The following is a 22,039-nucleotide window of genomic DNA, read 5'->3' on the forward strand; positions in this document are numbered from 1 at the left end:
TAATTTAAAGGAACGTTGTGGCCCCAAGTAGAGGCAAACTAGTACAATCACTTGGGAAGGCATTTTGGCTACTTTTACAATGCCAAAAACGTACACTTTGTATAGTCCAGTTGGTAAGTTTGCAGAGGGTTAGTTTACCAGAACACCACCGCTTTCTACATAGTACTGAAACTAAAACATAATACCTACATATTTTATGGATACATACACAGTGGTTGAATAGCACAGAAGTGATAAATGCTAAGATCAGGATTTTAATCACTGGGGAGGGAAAGAAGGAGGACTGTGTCTAATCCAAGACCATTGACTTTATCTGTGATGCTGCTTTTTCCACTAAAATAAAAAGTAAGATACAAAGCAAATGTTAAAAAATATTAAGATCAAACAGAGCTGGTTTGGTGGGCATTCATTAGATTATTACCCTTTTCTGTATGCTCAAAAGATTTCATAATTCAATAAGGAGGGTTACTGTGAAATAAGAAAGTGCAGAGAGTAGGCAAAGGAAGCTCATTAGAGTGGTTTTGTTCTGAACTGAAACAAAGGGACTGGGAGTGGCTGCAGGGACGAGCACAGAGGGCTGCTTGTTAAAGTGGGTCATTCGAAGCATATTCTACGTTAGTTGAAATACCTCCATGGATAGGGTGAAATTGCCGCTGTAGTAGAGAAACAGAATCCTAGGAGCAAAGGCCCTGGGGAGATAACAGGTGATGGGATTTGTGTTTTGCAGAGAGCAGGGCCTGTCACAGGAAAGAGGACTGGGGAAGACCAAAGGCAGGAGGCACGGGAATGAAGCAAGAGGCTAGGTTTTCACGAGGAACAAGGAGTGGAGATGGCAGTAGAAAGAGAGAAGAAGAGAGTCAACATCTTGGAAATCAGGAAAATAAACTTAGTGGGAAAATGGACAAGAAAGCCCATGCTGTGCTGATGAGCAGTGAGGCTCAAGGTCATTATCCCAAGTGATGACCCCATGTTCTTGTGGGAGTTTCACTAGCGTCATTCACTGGCTCCCTCGCTGGATGATGGAGTCCAGCCCAGAAATGATTTCCTGGGACAGCAGAAGACAGGAGCAGAAAAGTCAGGATGTTTCCAAGGAAAGGACCTATGAGATGATCCTGACACGTGAGCTGACTTAGGAGGACACAGCAACAAAGCTGACGAGGGTGTCAGTGAATTGGAAGACAGATGAGAGTTAAGAATGCTGCAGTGTTAGCCTGCTGGGTCAAGGCATGTCTACGGCCTTGTGAGCTGAAGGGGAGGAGTTAATGCGTGACGGTAAGGGCAGATGGGTTTTAGAACCAAAGGCCAGCATCTTGGATGTGTGAGGATTAGCAGTGCTGATGTCTCCCAGAAGACTCTTCAGTGAGACAACAATATAGGAGGATCAACAGACAATGGGTCTGAGCACTCAGTATAACTGTGAACTTGTGGTTCAGAGAGAAGCGAATCATAAACTAATAACCAGAGGAACTCAGAAGTACCTGACTGCGAACTCCATACTCTTTCCACTCAACCAAACCACTCATATAAGTTTCGACAATGAACTTTACCAGCCAGACGATGGGACTGAGTATTAATCTCCAAGACCTTCTCTGAGCAGACAGTGATAACCCTTACTCTGCATGACTAATCAGAAATACCTGGGGAGTTTTCTTCAGCAAACACAAGCTGAGATTGACCTGATAGCTAATGATTCAGTCTCCCCAGGACCCAGTCTGAGTTCAGAAGAGCTCCAGAGCTAGGTCTGATTAGAAAGATCATTAGGATCTCCCAGCCTCAGATTGCTCTCAGCACTAAATCTCACCTGCCTTTAAAGTATGAGTTTTTCTGTCAGGCCCGAGAGACATGTTTTTCTGTTCAGAATCTTATGTAATTTGATTAAACAAAGGAGTTGGGCTCCAACTTCAGCCCTCCTGCCTCAGCTTCCCCAGTTACTGGGATTACAGGCAACTACCACCACTTTTAGTTTAAGAAGATTCTTAACATTTGCTTGTCTCTCTTAAAGATTTACCAGATTTGCAACTTTCATCAGTTTATTTCTATGAAGTATTTTTATCAGTCATATCCTCTGTAAAAGTTAATTGCCAAGTTTATTTTAGGGACTACATACATTATGGGGTCTCTCTGTCTTACTCTGCCAGAATCAGCCCTCCCAGCTTTCTGTGTTGGCTGAAGGGGCCCTGGTGGGCTGCACAGACCCCCTACAGAGCAGCTCCCGGGCACTGCGACCAGCATTCATTCCTCCCCGCTTTCCCAGCTCAGCCAGCACAGACAGGCCTGTCTCCCCACGCCAGTGTAAGAGCTGCAGAATATTTATTTCACCTTCACTGCCCCAGGACCTGCCGCCATCACATCTTCCCCTCAGAACTACTTCAGGATCTCGAGGGCAGAGAGGAGGAGCTGCCTTCGGTACATGTTCCTAGAAGATCCCGCCACACCGTCCAGCCTCTGCCATGGTGAACACAGCACCCAGACTGCCTTCTGCCTCAATCTCTGGAGCCTCCTGGGGAGCATGAGGAGAAACCCTGAGAGTCATCCACAAAGTTACCGGAACAGGAGTCCCGGGGTGACCACCAGTAGAGGATCTTGAAATGCGTCCTTTGTGTATTGACAGCTAATGTGGATGGAGTTTTCCCTGCCATCTGGCCCTTGGGCAAAAAGTTTGAAATATTAACCTTCTGGCCTCTGACATTCACTGCCTGTGCTGGGACAGGTGGCCTTGGTGGATGAGATTCCGAGGATCCGTGAGGCTGAGTAACTGCTCCAGGACTAAACACCAGGAGGCATGGACAGGAGTGGTAGGATTGGTGGCCCTGCTGCCTTCAGAGCCTGGCTCTTCACATCACTTCTCTGGGCATGAGGGCAGAGTTGGCAGACACTTCCTGTAAAGGACCAGAGGAAATATTTTAGGCATTGTGAGTAAAAAGTTTTCTCTTGCAGCTCCTGAAAGGATGTCAATGAATCGTGCTCTCATAACAACTGATTTGCACAAGGCCAGGTTTGGTCCCAAGTCATCAGGTATGTATCCCGGCTCCAAATCTGTGGTCCCCAAACTCGAGAATGCTTTCATATCCCTCTTGGGTGGAGTCTGGAGCTCTTTCTCCTTGGCCCACGTCCAGGTCATGTGATGTTAAGGACTACACCCTGAAGACCCCTGGCTGGAGGACATTGAGGCACACAGCCTACACATTACCTTCTGCATTCATGTGACATGCTGCCATCCCTGTGCCCGTGGTTGTCCTCCTCTCACAGTGGACAGGGGCTTTGGGAAACATCAACTCTGTGGACAGAGACCATGTTTGTCTTCTAGATTTTCCAGTCCTTGGAATAGTGTCTTCCATGTACTAGATGCCCAAACAGGTTTGCGTGTAGGCTGAAAATACATAAATGACTCTACTACTCAGTTAGATTGCTTTTTAAAACATGACAGAGGTACTAAGGATTTAGGCAAGTTGCTCTAATGCAGAGAGTGACAGCACCTAGTGTGGGGAACGTATCTGTATTGTACAGTAACTCTTTTTTTCCCAGTTTATGCATTTAAAGAAAATCTGCATTTTAAGAGTCTGAATTTTGTTCAAGTCCCATTAAATGCAGCCTGCCCCAAGTTACAGTTTTACAAAAGAGGCCCTTGCCTGTCCAAACAGTGTTGCTTAGAGACAAGAGCAGGGAACAGTTACAGGGTTTGACAGAAGGCATTGTCACTACAGACAAAAGCAGAACTTAAAGTGGCCAGATTGGAATCCGGCAGAGTGGAAATCTAGAGATGAAACAAGCAGAAGACACCTGCTCAGCTCCTTCCTGACTCCAGGTAAGGACCAGATGCAGGTCCAAGAGGAGGCTTCCTACACATCTCAGAGCTGTGGCTGAGTCGGGAGGGTACCGGTAACTCATGGTCCACTTTATTTAGTAAAATGACTGCGAAATTAAAATATTCTCCAAACTATTTTGAATTAGAAAGAAGAAAATCTCATTTGGTTTCAAAGCAGGACTCTTCTTTTTCCCAATTCTGAGAGAAAGTAAACCTAGCATCAGAGTGAAAAGACGGCTCGCTGCCTTCCCCACACCACACCAGGGCTTTCCTGTGTCCAAATGTTAATTTGAACTGGCAAAACACTCGCGGCACTTTCATTTTATTTCATAACGAAAAAGCAAACTTCACTTCTAAGCGCTTTTATTCCAAGTTTAATGGCTTACATTCCGAGGTCAGCAAGCAGATGGAGTAGGAGACGAGAATGTGTAATTGCAGGTTATGAAACTGCAAAATTAATATTACTTTGTTAATGTCAAGATAAGATTTGAGAGCTAGAAGGGATTTTCAAGAGCATTGATCCTCAACCTCATCATATAAATGAGGACACTGAGGCTGGGGTGAGTACGTGTCATTCTTGAGCTGGGGGCAGGGCTGCAGTCTCTTGGATTGTAACTTTCCCTACACAGCTTCACCTTCCAATGACAGAAAGAAAGAGGGGAGGGCTCCTGTATATGGATTCTCGAATTCCTTTGAGCCTAGCCCTTCCCATCTGTGGCTCTGGCTCTCTCAGTGGTCTTCCCATAGCTCCATGGGCCAACACAGTGAGCCAAAAAATTCCAGCCAGCAAGGGAGGAAGGAGAGAAAAGTGGATAAACATGAATACATACCATTCCCAGGCAGACATGCCCTGGATGTTGTACACACATTTCCTTACCAAAGCTTTACTGCCCCGTCAGACCTCAATTCTGGATAGCCATGCACCCAGGTAAACACGGCATGTAGTACTGTATACTATAGAAGAAAATAGTCATTGGAACCAGCTAAGGATTTGTGCCTCAGTTAACCCTCGAGCCAAGTGAATATCTGTGCCTACCCTTGTTCTCATATAAAGAATTCATGCAGTCCAACTCAGAAGAGATGCCCTCCCACCCAGTGATGCTTGTACTTCAGTGGCCAGTTCATGATCTTTACAGCTGGCCCAGGCTTGCTCCTCTCAGCCTTGAAGCTAGAAACCAAAAGAAAAGTTTTCAAAGTCAAATTCATTGTAAGTGGTGCTGGAGGAATGAAAACACCGATTTTTAAAAAGTTGGGTGCATTGTTGCATTCCTGCAATCCCAAGCACTCTGAGAGGCTGAGACAGGAGAATGGCAAGGTCAAGCCCAGCCTGGGCAACTTGGTGACTGAATGAGACCCTTTCTCAAAATAAAAAATAGAAAGAGCTGAGGATGTGACTCTGTATGAAGTTCTGTGTTCAATTCCCAGTGTAGCAAAACAAACAACTCACTCTGCCAGGGGAAGACAAAGAAGGGCGGCGCATCCTTGCTAGTCACTAGCCCTTCTGAAGAGTCCCGCACTGATGACGGCATCAGCTCCTTGGTCACTCCTCCTGTTGACATCCCAGGCCCCCTGCTTTGTCCTCTGGGTGGCCTTCCTGGTCCACTAACTGGCTTTGAGCCCAGCTGGGCACCTGCAGCCTCTGGCGCTCACCTCGTTGTGGAAGTCACTTGCCACATACTCCTGTAGGGTTGCTACAGGTCTGCTCTGCCAACACCATTTCCTCAAAAACAAAGCAGCCCACTGCTACTCAAGCCTAAAGTTCAGCATCTTAATCTCTTGCCTCTGGCCTGCCAAAAGCCCTGCCAAGGGTAATGGCTACTGTCTTGAAAGTGTCAGGAACAAGGGTCTTGGTGGGAGGAGACTCCCTTGATCTCGCATTGTCCAAGAGAAAAGTCCTCACTTGACATAAGCAAGAGCCTCATTCTGTCCCCTGCCCTCATGGTTTCTGCCAACCCATTCCTTATCATTGTTTCCCTTGGGAGGAGAGAAAAACTTTGATCAAACTTCAAAGTCCCAAGATAGCCATGAGCTGGTTCTTCCTGAGGGAACCCAACCTAGCTGAGCACATTTCCTCCCATTTGTGACAAAGCCAGCTGGCTCCAGTTCAAACCTTGACTCCCTTCCGAGGACTTAGCTCAGAGGCCCCAGGTCAGCCAGAGCACACCCTTGTTCCCAGTCTTCCCCTCACTTCCCTAATGTGGTCTAGTGTTTCTAACAAATACAACGTGCAATGTACATTCTGCTTCCAGGTACCAAATTTGGTTCTGCAGATTCAGTAGCCATCCAAATGCACAATGGGCTAAGCACAAGAGGAGCTTGTACTTTTTTCGCAGCTAAACTAGTGACTGTTCCATAAGATCACCAAGCACTCAGAATCCCTCTTTCTTGTGGCTCTGCTATGCCTGGGTGGTTCTTGGGTCTTTCTAGCTCAGTATTTCTTATTATCTTATCTGTTTCAGCCAAAGGAATGCAAACGGAGGGCTGGTACAGATTAGAGGGTTCATAGATCACTGTTCAACTCAAAAAAGAACTCAGTTTTAGAATGGCACTGTGTCCAGACAAGGATTTTTTATTGCTAGAGAAGTAGGGGGAAATGCTGTGTTAGTTACTTTCTTGTTGCTGGGATAAAGTGTCTGACAGGAGGAAAGGTTTATTTTAGCTCACAGTTTGCAAAGGTTTCAGTCCATAGTCAGCTTGCTCCAAAGCAGGGCCACGTGGCACAGGGGCATGGCACAGGAGAAACAGTCCATGGCAGGGCAGGCAAGAAGTGGCAAAGCCATGGCAGGAAGCCTCCCTTCCCCTTTATTTCCATCCTACAACCCTATTGGTTGGTGTTACCCACACCCAGAGTGGGGCTTTTGTTTCTAGTAAATTCATTCAGCCATACCAAGAACTATGTTAAACCAAACAGTGGACTAATTCAGTATCACCTGCCCTTAATCCCAGCATCACACACCCATAATCCAACCACTTCACAAAAGCCCCAGTTATGAATGTATGAGGATGGGGGCATCTAGACACAAGCCATAACAATGGGAAATCTTTATTCTATTACAAAATTGACTACCTATGTCTTTTTAATAATATATATCTTTGTAATAAGATTCTGCATAAATTTCTAAAATCTGTCTATATTGATTTTATAGGTATAAACATAGTGTAGCTATACTGTTTACCTCTAAACCTCTTTATCTAGAAAAGTGGTAAAACTGCCAAGACAGAATTCCTAGGACATTTGTTATTGTTTGAATCTTTAGGGTGACCTGATCTTTCATTGCTATTTTATTTTTCTCTCAATTCCCAAACAATGGACACCCCCAATGGACTATATTAGACCAGCATTTCCTTATATCCAAAATGAATTTAATTTAGTAAAACCCCCTCCCCTAGTTAACTTCTCCACTATGTCCAGAAGCTACCAAATATGAAATGGAGGCCAAGCCTGAATCAAGCAAAGGCCAGAGAAAGAGGGCTCATTTGGGGTCCTGTGTTTTATGTAAGAGACCAGAAGGTACAGCCTGTTCATGAGAGATTTCATGAGATTCACAAGCTCTAAGAGAGTTATGTCTAGGTCCAGGGAATCTGACTGGGAATAAAATTGCAGTGCCCTGTCTAGAAGCCTGGAGATTTAAAAAATTCTTACACCTAAGTCTGTGCATTGAAGAACTGATAGGACAGACACCTGTGTTTTCCTGCACACATAAAAACAGTGTCTCTGTTGATGATTCCTGATTACCCGATCACCAGTGGCAATAGTGTGGCTTTCCAATATTGTGTCTTGATAGCAGGACGGACAAGTGGGACCCAGAGTGAGATAGACAGAAGGTCTGGAAGCTCACCTGACTGGGCTGCTTGACTGATGCAGAGAACACCTTGGAGAATTCCCAGAAATAACCTCAGTGAGATGCTTCATAGCCAGCTAATTCTCATCAACCAGGCTGGGTCCACTGTCCATCCTTTACTCTGCCAAGATATGGCCCATCTGGATGATGGTAAATACACAGAATGCCTAAGAGAAAGAAGGTCCCAAACAAAAGGCAAGTGAAGGGCACCTCATAAAAGGAGAAAGGAAATAGATATCAAACCTAAAATTTAACTTTGTTTAAAACAGTAGAAGTTAAAATAACAAGTTATCACTTTCATCTACCAAACTGATAGAGAATACATAATTTTGTCCTGTAATTTGTCTGACTGATAGGCATATGAATTTGTACAAATGTGAAGAAAAGAAATACTTAGTGTAAGCTTGTAAAATGTGCCTATCATTTCACTCAAAATTAATTCAAGGAAATAATAAAGGAGGTTTCCAAAAGCTGGGATGGAAGTTGCTGCTGGGATGCTCTATCTCATAATAGAGAATAATCAAAGAAATTTTATTCTAGCCATTACATAAATAGAATGAAGTCACTTAAATCTTACTCCTTCTCCTTCCCTTTTACAATACACGGAGAAATTTTTCGTGACGTAGAGATTGTTTATTAGATATTATGTTATGATGTAGGCACTCAGCACAAGTGTTAAAATTTAAGGGATATAATCATAATATATATACCTTTAAAAACCACCAGCAGAGTGTATAGAAGAGTGGTTGTCCCATTCTTAATTACGATTTCTCTGTTTTCTAAGGTCTCACATTAAGCATGTGCTATCCGTATTAGTCAAATTTCTGTCACAGTGACAAAATACCTAGGAACAACAGTTTAAAGGAGGAACAATCCATTTTGGATCATGGTTGCTGAGGTTTCTGCCCATGGACACTCAACTCTGCTGTTTCTGGGCTCATGGGAGGCAGAGGCCATGATGGTCAGCCACTGAAGAGCACAGTTGCTTACCTCAGGGCAGCCAGGAAACAGCGAGAAATAGACAGAGGTGGAGTAGAAGGGAAACCCTTCCGGGTCATGACCTTGGACTTCCTCCAAAGAGCCTCTACCTCTGAACAGTACATTCAACTATGAATTCATCCATGGGCTGATCCACTGATGAAGCTGGTGCCCTTGGGATCTGATCACTTCCAGAAACCCCATCAGCTTGCCTTTGGGCAACATTTTAAATCCAAACAATGATACTATTTCTATGTTCAGTACAAAAGAACAACGCTACAAGGACAGCTATACTGCCTTCTCCAATTGGGTTGCTGTGGGTCTAGAGTTTTCAGCCCATTTTCCCCAATGCACAGGTCTACAGAGATGTTCAAGGGAGGATGACTTCCTCTTCCTGTCTGTAATGCATGATCAGGGCTGCTCTGCACAGTCCTGGCTAAGAGGACTCCCACCTGGGGACCAAGTATGCTTTAAGCCTGGAGGAGCTCCTCTCAAGGCTGGGGTGTTCCATTAATTGCTCCCCTTCGTGGAGGAAAACTTGTGTTTTTCATGTTGTTTTCTATTGTACTGTTTATCTTTTTCATTATTTACTTTTACTTTTTAGACTCCTCCCCTTTAAAATCATCCCTTTCTGGGTTGTTCTGCTGCTTAGCAATTTCACCATTCCTTATATTGAGTTTCCGATACAACTGAGTTAAACCAGATCAAATTCCTCATATTTAGGGCTATTTTTAACTTCCAAAGAAAGTGTTTTTATCTAGGTTAAGCTACACTACTATACCCAAGTTATCCCAACTAGGAAGAAAAAAACTACTGTTCCCAGTTAATCAGAAATATCAGAGAACTGGCTTCCCCATACGGGCAGTAGTGCCAGACAGAATTACAGGGGCCCTGAGCAGTGTGCACAAATTAGATTTTCCCTTTGGTGTTTTTCAGATCATACTGTGGCACTAATAATGTAAGCCATCAATTTACAGAGTCTGGTTGGAGTATTGACACAGAAATAATATATATATCATACAGGTATGTGGAATTTTATCCTCATTTCAGTGCAAAAGAATACGGGTGAAAAAATTGGACAGCTTTCACAGAATTTCATAAATTGATTAGATTTTTGAGATATTTTTAAATAAAAATGAAATCAGAATGTCAAAAGCTGCAGACAAGTAAAAATCATACAAACAGAAAATTGAATTGTAAAAGACATACTTCACATTGGAGTAGAGGAAATGTGCCTTTAAAATTGTTTCCACAAATTCTCAAAGCAGAAGAAAAAAATCTAAAAACAAAAGCGGAAACCTTGCAGCAGTTCTCAGGGAAAAATTAGCAAATGGGTCAAGTAATTACTCCTGAATATAATTGTCCTTCTCTTGATAATACTATTTGGTTGTAGCCTGGGTTTAGGAAATGAGATTCTACTAGTGCGAAGGTAATGGTATGAGGTCCTGCTCAGGCTGGAGTTCAATGAACAGGTCTGAATTCCAGAGAAGGGTTTGGAGGTCTCACTTCACTGGTGATGAATCTGTGTGAAAATTTGTGTGTAAGAATGGCAGAGTGCAAGGAGTGAGACCCTGGACTCAGAGCCCAGGGGGAGAAGAGACCAGCAATGGATCAAGGAGTGTGGAAGACGAGGAGAGCCAGGAGCTGTGCGCCTGAAGCGTGGAGCAGGAACAGTTTCTGGAAGAGGGAAAATCAGTTCCATGGATGCTGCTGAGAAGTCAGCTAAGTGCAGATTGTCCATTGATCTCACCACATCAAGGTCACTGGCAACCTCAGCAAGAGCAGCTTTTGTGGAGTAAAAGTTTGGAAGAAGATCTCAGAAGAAAGGAAGGACTGACATTTTTAAATTGCTACAGAAAGCAATTGTAGTAGTTCAAATTCTAACATCAGCAGGCCAAAGCCTCAATAAAAAGGCTTACTTATCTACATCTTTAAAATGTAAATGATGCCACCCGTGGTGGCACACGCCTGTAATCCCAGCACTTGGGAGGCTGAGGCAGGAGGATCATTGCAAGTTCAAGACCAGCCTGGGCTACAAAGTGAACTCAAGGCCAGCCTGAATTGCATAGCAAGAGCCTGTCTCAAAAAGACCAAAAAAAAAAAAAAAAAGAAAAGAAAAGAAAAAGAAAGAAAAAAAGAAAGAAAATGTAAATAAAATGATCAAGCTGTTACAGAAAAGATGATATTTCCCCATGTCTTGACTAATAGTGAGGCCCTGTTTCAAAAGGGATGTGAAGGGCTAGACATGAGGCTCGGTAGGAAGACCCTAGGTTCAAGACCCTATACTGGAAAAAAGCTACTTTTAATGCAAGATGTTACTACTGTAAAAGAATGCATAGATGATATTTGGAATGTCTCTGAAGATTTTCTTACAACTTCCAGTGAATCTGCAGTTGTCTTAAAATATGTCTCAAATGTTATCATTATAATTCTCTCAAAGGTTAAGAAGTGATGCTGCCCTGCAAATGTGGAGAGGACGGACTTGAATGTGGATTTTAGAGTTGCTCGGAATTCCCTTTCAGAACTTGAGGAGGGAGCAGCTTGTAGAATTGGCAGGACCCAGTAAGCTATGAGAGTAGTGTATTTGAAACTGATCAAGAATCTCAAGAGGTCGGGGCTGGGGATTTAGCTCAGCGGCAAAAGCGCCTGCCTGGCATGCGCAAGGTCGTGAGTTCGGTTCCTGGTACCGGAGAAAAACCAAAAAAAAAAAAAAAAAAAAAAAGAATCTCAAGAGGTCAACAGCAGGGGTGTTTAATTGTGGGGATAACTGGGAGCTGTGGCTCAGTGTCACTGCCCAATGCCTTCAGAAAACATGGACCACATATCACTAGCCCGGGGTAAGACTTAAATGCAAAACTCGAAGGACACAGTGTCTATTGATTGTGCACTGCCTTTGAACATCATCAAATCCATAGAATTGTAAGCACAGTTGCATATGTGGGGGACCATTTGATTACACTTTTATTGTGGCTATTATCATTCTCCTCATATATCAGCCAGGTTTCCCACTGCTGAGACACACTACTTGACACTTGCAATTTAAAAGAGGAAAGGTTTTATTTTGCTTACGATTTCAGGGGATTCAGTCCACGTTAAGCTGGTTCCAAGGCAGAAATAGTGCGGTGGAAGGGTGTGGCAGACCAATACGCTCAGTTCAAGATATTCAGGAAGCAGAGCGAGGGAAAAGCAAGCTAAAGAGGAAGAGGCCAGGGAGAAAATATAGTACCTAAAATTGTGCCTCTGTGACTCACCCAGACATATTCAAAATAGTGCTTTTCTAATCCCGTGGGCAGCTCCCAAGCCCATCAAGTTGACACAATTAAGCTTAACCACCACACCCTTTTCATAAGCAATAAGATCATCAGGGACATTTCTTGGTTTTGTTCTGAAAACTGTGCCAAGCCCATATTTAGTACTAAATAATATTTGTGCCTAGATGGATGGGTGGGTGGGTGGATGGATGGATGGATGGATTTATGATGTAGGAGCTAATAAATCAGTTTTGACATGCATGTTCCCTGGAGAATAAATTCCTGACTACAGAATATCTGAGTCCTCTTAAACATGAGTTTTAAATTACATTGTGGCACAAAACTCATTCCCCTTTAAAATGAAAACATTATTTAACACTAAGGTCAAGTTAGCATATTAATACTTTTGGCCATAAAACTATTGACCAAACAGGAACCCTGGAAATGTCACCTTTAAGGTTTAACACTGCAAAGGGCAAGAGTGAGAGAGTGGCTCTGCAGAAGAATAGGGAACATTGTACAGTTGATTTCCTAAAAGCAGTCATCAGACAGGACTGTGTGATTTTAACTGTAGATTTTCAAGTGGCTCTCACCCTGACTGCCACGGGAGAGGATAATCGGCCTTAAGATGATTTAATCCCCTGGGACTCCAAGACTCATGGATTTGTCTGGAAGGACGAGAGAGCTTTGTGGGGTGATGGAAAATGGGGTGGGTGATTATGGGGAAGAACACCTTCTCTAAGGAAAAAATACCCAAGGTACAAACAAGAGGAGCTAGGTGGGAGATCTGCACTTGGGATTTTGTGGGGTTTTTTTGTTGTTGTGTTTTGGTGGGGTTTTTTGGTACTGGGAATTGAACTCAGGACCTTGTGCTTGCCAGGCAGGCACTTATGCCTCTGAGCTACATCCCCAGCCCTGCACTCGGGATTTTGGATTTATGACAACATCAGGCTCTCACACTAGCTTCAATCCATCTTTACTAGTGCCTACTTTTATTTACCTTCAGACATGGGGAAAAGGCAAAAGAGGGACTCCCGCCAGTAGACCCACATTTTGTGATACCTCTGCCCTTTATGATCTACCTGAGAAAGTTCTAGCTACACATCCTTGGTCTTATGCCTCTTTTATTATCTGGATTCTGAACCAATATTATATCTGCCTTCAGGGTTTTCTCATGGCTGCCTACTGAAACAAAGCAAGCGTAAAAAGTTGGCAAAAAGAAAACAAAATATAAAAAGAATTTTCCCGTCTCAATCAATTCTATCTTTTCATCTGACTGCCTTGATTCTGGAATTCTAACTTTGCCTCAGCAGTGAGGAGAGCCTTTGTCTCCTGTCCCTGCCCTGGACCATGTCCCCAAAGTGCCAGTCTTCTCTCGGGTTAGGCATGGGCTGCATCTTGATCCCCATCCCTGTGCAAATGGCAAGGGAGGCACACTAGAAAATTAGTCTCTGCCTTAAGACTGAAATATTAAAATGCAAAGTAAAAGTCATTAATCATTGCTGGGAGATGATCATGAATTTTCACCTTGGGAATTTAAAGTTACATAACTAGATAATTATGCTACACATCATGTGTCACTCTTTGGGAACCTGCATCAGTCACAACATTAGCAAGTGAAAGAAATCTTCAGCGTACCATACCCAGCCACTACTGTGGAAATACCGCAAAGTGACAGTGAGAGTTTTGAAAAACAGTCAGAAAAACTTGTGAAAGAACACATATGCACTCTGACAGCTTTGAGAGGGGCAGTTGTAGAGTTCCAACCTGTTGTAAGCCTCAACGAGTCCTGTAAGAGAATAAAGAACACCCTCCCTCAAGGCAGGGAAACTGGCCATTGCACCCAGCAGGACTTGTGTGACTGGTAGGTGGCTCCTGCCGTCCCTCCCCTTAACAAAAGCCTGTGCTTACTGGGCCACACTTCTCCAAAGCTCATTTCAGTTATTACTTTTGTGCTTGTTTTCGGTAGGACTTTTGATCCATGGGAAACCCTGGACTCTGATTGACAACTATTAGGGAGCAATCTCCTGCACAAGAGGGTGATGGGTGTCACATAAAGAAGGAGAAAAATCAGTACGTGTGGCCAAGGGGTGGACTGGAGTAGCTTTCGGTAACTATCTGCTTCCTCTTCCTATAAGAGGATTACAGCTGCTTTATCCCCCGCACTTCGGACTTGACCAAGTCACTTGTTTGGGCCAACAGACAGGACAGGATATATTGGTGGCTTCTGACTGGAGGTTTTCAGTACCTCTAGGCATTCAGCTTACCTCTCCTGACCTTTGCCTTTGGCCGTGACCGGGCCATGCCCAGGTGGGGGCTCCTCCTTTGCCTTTGCTCCTAGAAGGAAGATCCATAAAGCCAGCCCACAGAAAAGAGAATGTGCATGAGAAATAAACTAGAAACTTGGAGTTTCTGGATGCTACAGCAACATATGGTGACCGATTCTGCAATCACTCAATTCTGTATTAACCCACTACTCACATTACAAAAGTCAAGTGATGTTGAACTGACAAAGTACCAGGTTAAAATAGTCAGGGGGTTGTGCTGATGTTTAAATAATCTGAACAATGAAAGGTTGACACCACACAAGCAAAACATCTGCATTATAGACCCAAAGTTGAAATAATGGTGTAGACTGCAGTAGCATGGTTTGACTATAATGATTTAAGTTTAGCAGGGTCTTGGTCATTAGAACTCACTTGAACTTTATGTAACTGTAATGTATGTCACATTTGACTTTCTCAGGGAATGATTAAATCTGACTTTTCCAAAGATGAAGCAAAATTCAGAGGATTTCTTAGCTGAATATCTGTAAATTTAGAATCCAATATTTAACCTAATTGATTCAGAAGAGATTTGATTTCCCTGGCACTTTATATGTTAGTTTTTTGAGGGGTTTTGACTGATTGATAGTCTTTATTCTATTTATATTTTTACCACCACCACACAAATATTAAGACTTTGACAGTTTCCTCTTTAAGAAGAATGCCTTATGTGTTCAAAGCCATCTGTATGAGTTCATGGAAGCGGTGGTCCTCCTGTGATCACTGGGCTCTAGAGAAGTTGGATGCAGCCTGTCAGTGCTCTTGTTAGAGCATCAATAACCTTGGCCTTTGGGAGGAAGCCGAATGAAGATGGATGGGCAGAGGGCTCTGGCCTGTCAGGATCCCCTGCTGCCAACTGTGGACATGTTTGCCAGGGCAGCGCTGCCTGGGGGCGATTAACAGATGCCATGGCTAAAGCAACTGCATGAAGCACACCCAAACCATTCCTCTGGCTTCACTGCTAACTCTCGATCATTTTAATAATGTGCAGCTTTTGTTGGTTTGTTTGATACACGTTGGAATGATATTTTCCAAGGAACTAGTCATAGTATGCTAGAATACGTAGTTGTATGTTTCAAACATTTTGCGTTGCAGGTGTTTGGAAAAGTTAGGATTTTTGAATGAATCCCTGATAGGAAAAGATACATATTCACATTTGCCTGATGTCAGCAGGAACATTTAGGCACACATATACCTCAAGTTTACTTAAATGTGTTTATATTTCCTTAAATATAAAACATAAACCTTAAATCATTTCCGGTCTGTGAATGTTTTCAGTCTATACCTCTGCTTGGCTAGGGCAATGCTAGCTGCTGTAACAAGCGCAACATTCTGATTGTGTATATTTTGTTATTGGGATCCATGTGACAGCAATAAAAAGCTGCCATTCAGTAGGCAGTTTTCTTGCAACTTGTGATTCAGAGATCCCAGCTAACCCTTCCTTGTGCGCTGACAGTCCTCTGGGTGTTTGGGAGAGAAGCCTTGAAGTGCTTTGTGTCCTGTCAACAGAAGAGCAGCAGACAGTGGAGAAGGCTCACTTGCTTCCTAAATACCCCACACTGGAAATCGTGTCCCCACTTCCATTCATATCTCGTTGGGCAGAAATAGTTTATGGCCAGAACCAGATATAAAGTTGAGCTAGAAGATGTACTAAGTGGAGTGAGCTTCAACCCAGAATCTCTATTGTGGAGGAAAGAGAGCCATTTGGGGTGGAGAGTTAGCCTTTTCCGCCATAAATAGCCTATGGGGTGGTAAGTTTTCTAATTTTTGTCTGTATAGTTTGAAACACCAGCCTTCTTTTTATGTCAGTGTTGTCAATTGTGTTTTAAAATTCAAGGTGTAACTTCTGAGCACAGCATTGAATTATTAACATCCTGACTTCATCTTTCAACATGAATAATTTGTATTCTAGTTCTCAGAGCATTGTTGTGTAACACTTGCTAATTAATATTCATTAAATACCGCTGGCCCCACTTGGAGAACTTCAGTCTCTAACCACAATTTGTGGTTGTGGATAAATATAGCACCATGTACAGTACCCACTATTTCTCTGAGCTACCATAATAATATCAAACCTGATGATCTAAGGAACTTATACCGCTGGAAAGCGCTGGGACGTTTTCCAATGATTTCGTTCCTTCCTCCATTCATTCATTCCTCCCCTCATTCACTCAGAAGCAGTCATTCTTCTCCCAACAGCCAGTGCCTGAAATCTCATTTAACAGTCTTTGGCCTATGTAAAATATTTAGTCTAATTACCTAAAGCTTTTTATTATAATTTTATAGCCTTTTTAAAGGGAAATAAATTACATTAACAGATTCTGCACTTCTATCCACAACCTGCTCATCCATCTCCCCAGAAAGTTCTGCATAATTGCTGTTCAGCCAGAGATTCACTGTCACTTGTAGTAAGGTGCAGACATCTAGCTGTTTGTCCTGGTGTGGAGCAAGGTCACATCATCAGAGACTACAGGCTTCACTTCCATCCTCCTAATCCCTTCCCATGCCTTCCATTCCCCCAGGCAGCCACTGGCTTCTTAGAGGGGCCAAGGCCATTTTCATGAAGGACAGCCCATCTCTCCCTGCGCCTTGCTCATCCCTGAGAGGCATGCTTCTCAAAAGCCGGAGAAGTCTGTTCTGGTCATACTGTCATATTGCTTCCTGGTTTGTCTTGTTTCATTTTCAACAAAATTGAAGGAGGGCTTAATTGAATTGTCAGGGCATAGATCATTAAAGTGATTTTTGGTGACAGATTATAGTATGATTTTTGGAGTATATTTTGAAAAAATTTCAAAGAATTGAGTGACAATGTTATTAGAATTTGATTCTATTTCCAGCTATTTATGTACATGAATTTTCTAAGTGCTTGAATGTCTAAAACTGAAAAATAGGAATAGAATTGATGCTGAATCCCTTTTCATTGTAGCACTGATATTCATCTAGGGATATATGAGGTAAAAGAGAGAAAAAAAATAAGGAATAAAAAGGGAAAAAAGAAATAAAGAACAAAATCATCCATCTCACTGAAGATATTTTTTTAAATAAAATGCTATGTTCTTTCTCATACTTACAAAAATTTGTGAGACATTTTCATTTTTGTTCCATTATGCAGTGGTAATTATTTTAATGATAACTAAATGCAGAAGTAATTATTCAAACTGTTGAGGAGGATATTTTAAATATTACATGATATTTTAGAAAATTAAATTTAAACACATACCCATATTTATACCGTAGAGGAGTATAATGGAAATGCAAATTTAACAAGTAAGAGAAATCATGTAAAACTTTTGTAAAAGAAGAGTTTGTTCATGTAGGTTAAAAATAGTTGATGGAGGATAACAAATTACTTTGGAATTTGGAATTTATTGCACATATTTAAAAAGAAAATATAAAGATTTTATATAAAATTTCTAATGTTTATAGAACCTTAAAAATTGTGTTGCTGCAATTATGTAAATTGACATAATTTTGCATATTAACCTAAAAATGTGTAAAAGATAAGTAGTGTATGAACCTCCCAGCCATCTTTCACCCACATAGGATGCTATGTCTTTGGGGCACAGGCATTACCTTCCTGAAAGTCTGGAGCTGGAGATGTGTCTAACTTCCCAAAGGTAACGTGGTACCTAAAACAGTGACTTCTAATGTCTGATGTTGGAGAAAAGCAGCCACAACAAATGTTTTGCTCCTTCTCCTACTGAGAGGCAGATTCTATTTCCTTTGCTCTTGAGACTTGTTCTGGCACCAGTGACACTGCGACCTTTGGGACTGAGCCTGAGGAGAGCTACCATTTTTCTTCAACCTTTTTTTAAACCTCTTCGTTTTAGCAGTTTTAAATTCATGGTGAAATGGAGAGGCAGGTACAGAATAGTTCTCCTGTGGATCCATCCATGGATCCATCCATGGCGGAATGCAGAGGCAGGTACAGGATGGATCTCTGATACACTCTCCAACCTTGTGCACATAGAGCCTTCCCCCACTATCAACATCTCCAGCAGCATGGTGCACTGGTAATAGCTGATCAGCTGCCAGAGACACACCATTACTGCTCTGAGACCATGATTGATGTTAAGGGCTACTCACGGTGTTGGTCATTCTGTGGCTTCAGACAAGCACCTCATGATGGTATCATACCGACTATGTTATGCATCCTTCTTCCTCCTCCCCCTAGATCTCAGCAACCACTAATCTTTCCACTGTCTGCACTGTCACCTTTTCCAGACAGTTACATACTTGAAATCACACAGTATGCAGTCTTTTCTGATTAGTTTCTTGCACTTATTATGTGCTTAATTTTTTCCATGTTTTTGTCGTGATAGCACATGTCCACAGTTTTTGCCCATTTTTATATACCACACTTTTTTTCACCCAATCACCTGCTACCATGGTCGCTTTGTATTTGGGATGATTGTAAACAAAGCTGCAATCTTCTACAGAGGGAGTATGGCTCCCACCCTCCCAATCCAACTGTCTTGCTGGAGATGTCCAAATGAGTCCCATGGGGCAGCTGTGGAAAGCAACAGAAATCTCAACCAAAGCCTCAGTTACGCCCTAGCTGGCAGCCAAGGACAACTGCCAGGCCCATGCGCTAACCCTGACCGCCAGCAAACAGGACACGCCGGGCGCGCAACCTGCAGCTGGCGCCAGGTGGGACCAAACTGCCCAGCCGAATCCATTAGCTCATGAAACATGAGATGCAGTGTTACCGTTAGATCTAAAGTGTCCCCGCTAAGCCCCACGTGTCAGGCAGGAGGTGACTGGGTCACGGGAGCGCTGTCCTCACCAGCGGACTCATTCACTGGTCGTGGGATGTCGTCACTAGAGACATGACCTGGAAGGAGTCGCTCCTATGTTCACTCTCTTCCCTTTCTCTGCTGCCGGCTTCCATGGGGCGAGTGGCTTTCCTCCACCAGCCCCCGCCATGATGCCGTTTCTGCCTTGGCACCCTCTCACCACGGACTGAAACCTCCAAACCCGTGGGCCAAATACACCCTCCGCCTTTAATCACAGACAGCAGGTATTTTGTCCTAGCAACAAGAAAGTAACAAACACACATGCTCAATGGTCATGGCTTGTTTAAACAATGAGATCGGGGTAGTTTTTTACATAGCAATAGACACTGGTGTGTCCCACCAAAGGAGTCTAAGACAGCAAGCTGTAATTAAACACCTTACAGTTTTTACAGAGTAATCGTCACATGAAATAATAAAGACTATACATAGCCTCATTCGTACCAAGTTCTCACTAGGGTTCAGCCCAGGTCTTTTTTATAGGCGCATGGGGGTGAAGAGAGAAGTTCAGGGTGAAGTTTGGACGTCAGGGGACTGTGGGTGCACACAGCTCACATTCTGAACCTGAATCTGAGTCTGAGCATAAAGCCAGCTGAAATCTTCCATTCTCCAGGAATCTTCTGTTCTCCATCACAAACAACACCTGCGCCCGTTCCCTGTAGCCGATCGACACCACTGCTCCCTCACAGTACCTTTCCTGGTCACTTCTGTGTCTTCCCTTATGGCCACATCAGGCATGAATTCCCACACAGCATGGAAACTGCCCTCTGTCTTTCTGTAACCACAAGTACTAGGTATGTTCCTGGGCACACCCGCAAGATGCATAGCTGCCGTTTTCATGTATTCTGTCCCAACTTTATTGTGTCACATATGTCCACACCTACTCCACTTTTGTAGATGAGGAAACCAAGGCTCAGAGAGGTCAAGTAAGCTTGTCAATGTCACACAGCTAAAGTAGGGCTATACCTGGATTTAAACCCAGGCAGGTGAGCTTTGGATCACAGCAGATGAATAAGTATCGCCTGAGTGTTCTAACCAAACCACTGAGCATTTCTCAGGCAAACTTTGCTTTCCCACAAGATTTGACCCATTTCATGGATCTTTGCAGACTGTCCTAACAGCATATTTGTTCCTCAGAGTGTGTGAAGGTGACTCCTGACACACCCTCAGAGCTGACACACACCAACATGTATTGCCCACCCAGGGGTTGAACAGGAAGTGGATGAACAGCAAGTTCACCTTTCAAGGAGCTCACAAAACTTCTTTATTAGGAAAATAGAAACAGCCAGGCATTTAGCACAGGCCTGGAATCCCATTACTCTCGGAGGCTGAGGCAGGAGGGTTGCAAGTACCAGTCCACACCAGTCCAGCTTGGGCAACTAGGCAACTTATTGAGATCTTATCACAAAAAGGGGGTGGGGGCATTGCAGGGGTTGTAGCTCAGCGTCAAGGGCCGGCGTTCAATCCCTCAATTCCCAGTACTGAAAAAAACTTGATGCTGTGACGGAAAGCAGCACAATCCCAGGTGAGGACTCAGTTGCGGACCTCTTTTGCTTTTCCTTTTGCCTGGCATTGTCTTTCTCTGCTTCTGGGATGCTAGAAACTGCCCCCCGCCTGCCGCCGCTCCTGGTACTTCCAATGCCAGGGCCCCCATGACCCCGTCATCCCTCACTGCCTCCCTTTGCTCTGTGATTCCTGGGTTTGCCTCCCAAAATGCTTTAACCCCACTGGCAGTGGGCCCTTTGGTCCCTCCTTGTAGTCACAGCCATTCCACACCGTCCTCGGAGTGAGAGGTTTTCCATGTCACACCTCTGCCTTTGACAGAACAATCTGTAGGTCAGCTGGAGCAACTTCAGGAACGGATGCATGAGTGGATGAAGGCCTGGGAAGTGCATCTAATCAGGTGGAACCAGTTTGCCAGGCCCTGGAATTATGACAGGTCCCATCGCAGGGTGCCCGGGGTGGCGCCATCTCCAAAGCTGATGGAGTTTGGGTCAGCAGCAAACCGTTGACCTCCTTCTTCCTGGAGTAAATACTTCAAGGGAATCTGCACGGCATTTGCTGACTCATGTCAGGCAGAGTGGAAGAGAGGAGAGAGCATTCCCAAGAAACTTCATGTGCAGACGTCAAGGGAAAGAGACACTGATCTCTACCTGCAAGCCCTTCAACCACAACTGTGATGAAACTGCATGACTGATGAATAATAACCCCTCAGATTTAAAATTGTCAGGCAGCTCAATCATTCAGTTGGAGCAACAGAACTTTATTAATTAAATAGAGGATAGTGGGAACCGTTATAGATTTATATTAATAAACTTTTGCAATTAAGTAAAGTGAATATTTGTAACAAAGAATCATACATAAATACCCATTTTTTCCATAGGTAGATAGATAGATAGGATAACTGCACTGCTGAAGTCTAGTGGTTTATTAAAAGGAATAATTAATGCCTATTTTTTTTTCTTTTTGACCAATTTTGCATGCTTAATCTGGTAATCTAAACAACTAATTTGAAGACAATATACAATATAACAACCACTGGTGAATTCCTACCATGCTGTCTAGTAAAACTCTGTATGATTTCTAATGGGTTTTTTTGGTTTTGTTTTTATTTTTATTTTTATTCTCTTTAATGGTTTGATCAATCTTGCATTCTTACATCCAATAATCTGAGCAACTTCGTTGAAGATAATAATATGTAATATAGGGGCTGGGGATTTAGCTCAGCGGCACAGCGCCTGCCTAGCAAGCGCAAGGTCGTGAGTTCGATTCCCAGTACCGGAAAAAAATAAAAAAATAAAAAAAACAAAACAATATGTAATATAACAGCCACTGTTAATTCCTACCATTTTATTCTGAAACTCTGTATCATTTTTACTGTTTTTGCTTTGTTTTGTATTTTTCTATGTTGTTGGTGTTTTGCTATTGTTCTTTTTTATTATTCTCTTTAAAATAAAAAATGTTGACATATAGAGACATATATAAGTGCACAGTGGTTCACGCTGAGGTTATATATTTAAGTAGTACTGTTAATGAAAATTTACCT

The 22,039-nt window shown here is 43.1% G+C and overlaps 1 long non-coding RNA gene across 1 annotated transcript; it reads left to right on the top strand.

Annotated features, from left to right (window-relative positions):
- The first annotated feature begins 10,741 nt into the window (after positions 1 to 10,741).
- LOC106146922 lies at positions 10,742 to 17,218 on the top strand. Its single transcript, XR_001231554.1, has 2 exons — positions 10,742 to 11,235; positions 11,360 to 17,218. It is a non-coding gene; the product is annotated as an uncharacterized LOC106146922 (long non-coding RNA).
- Positions 17,219 to 22,039: the final 4,821 nt, after the last annotated feature.

This window comes from Chinchilla lanigera, unplaced genomic scaffold (genome assembly GCF_000276665.1).
Source record: "Chinchilla lanigera isolate Chin_1 unplaced genomic scaffold, ChiLan1.0 scaffold00103, whole genome shotgun sequence".
NCBI classification, from domain to species: Eukaryota; Metazoa; Chordata; class Mammalia; order Rodentia; family Chinchillidae; genus Chinchilla; species Chinchilla lanigera.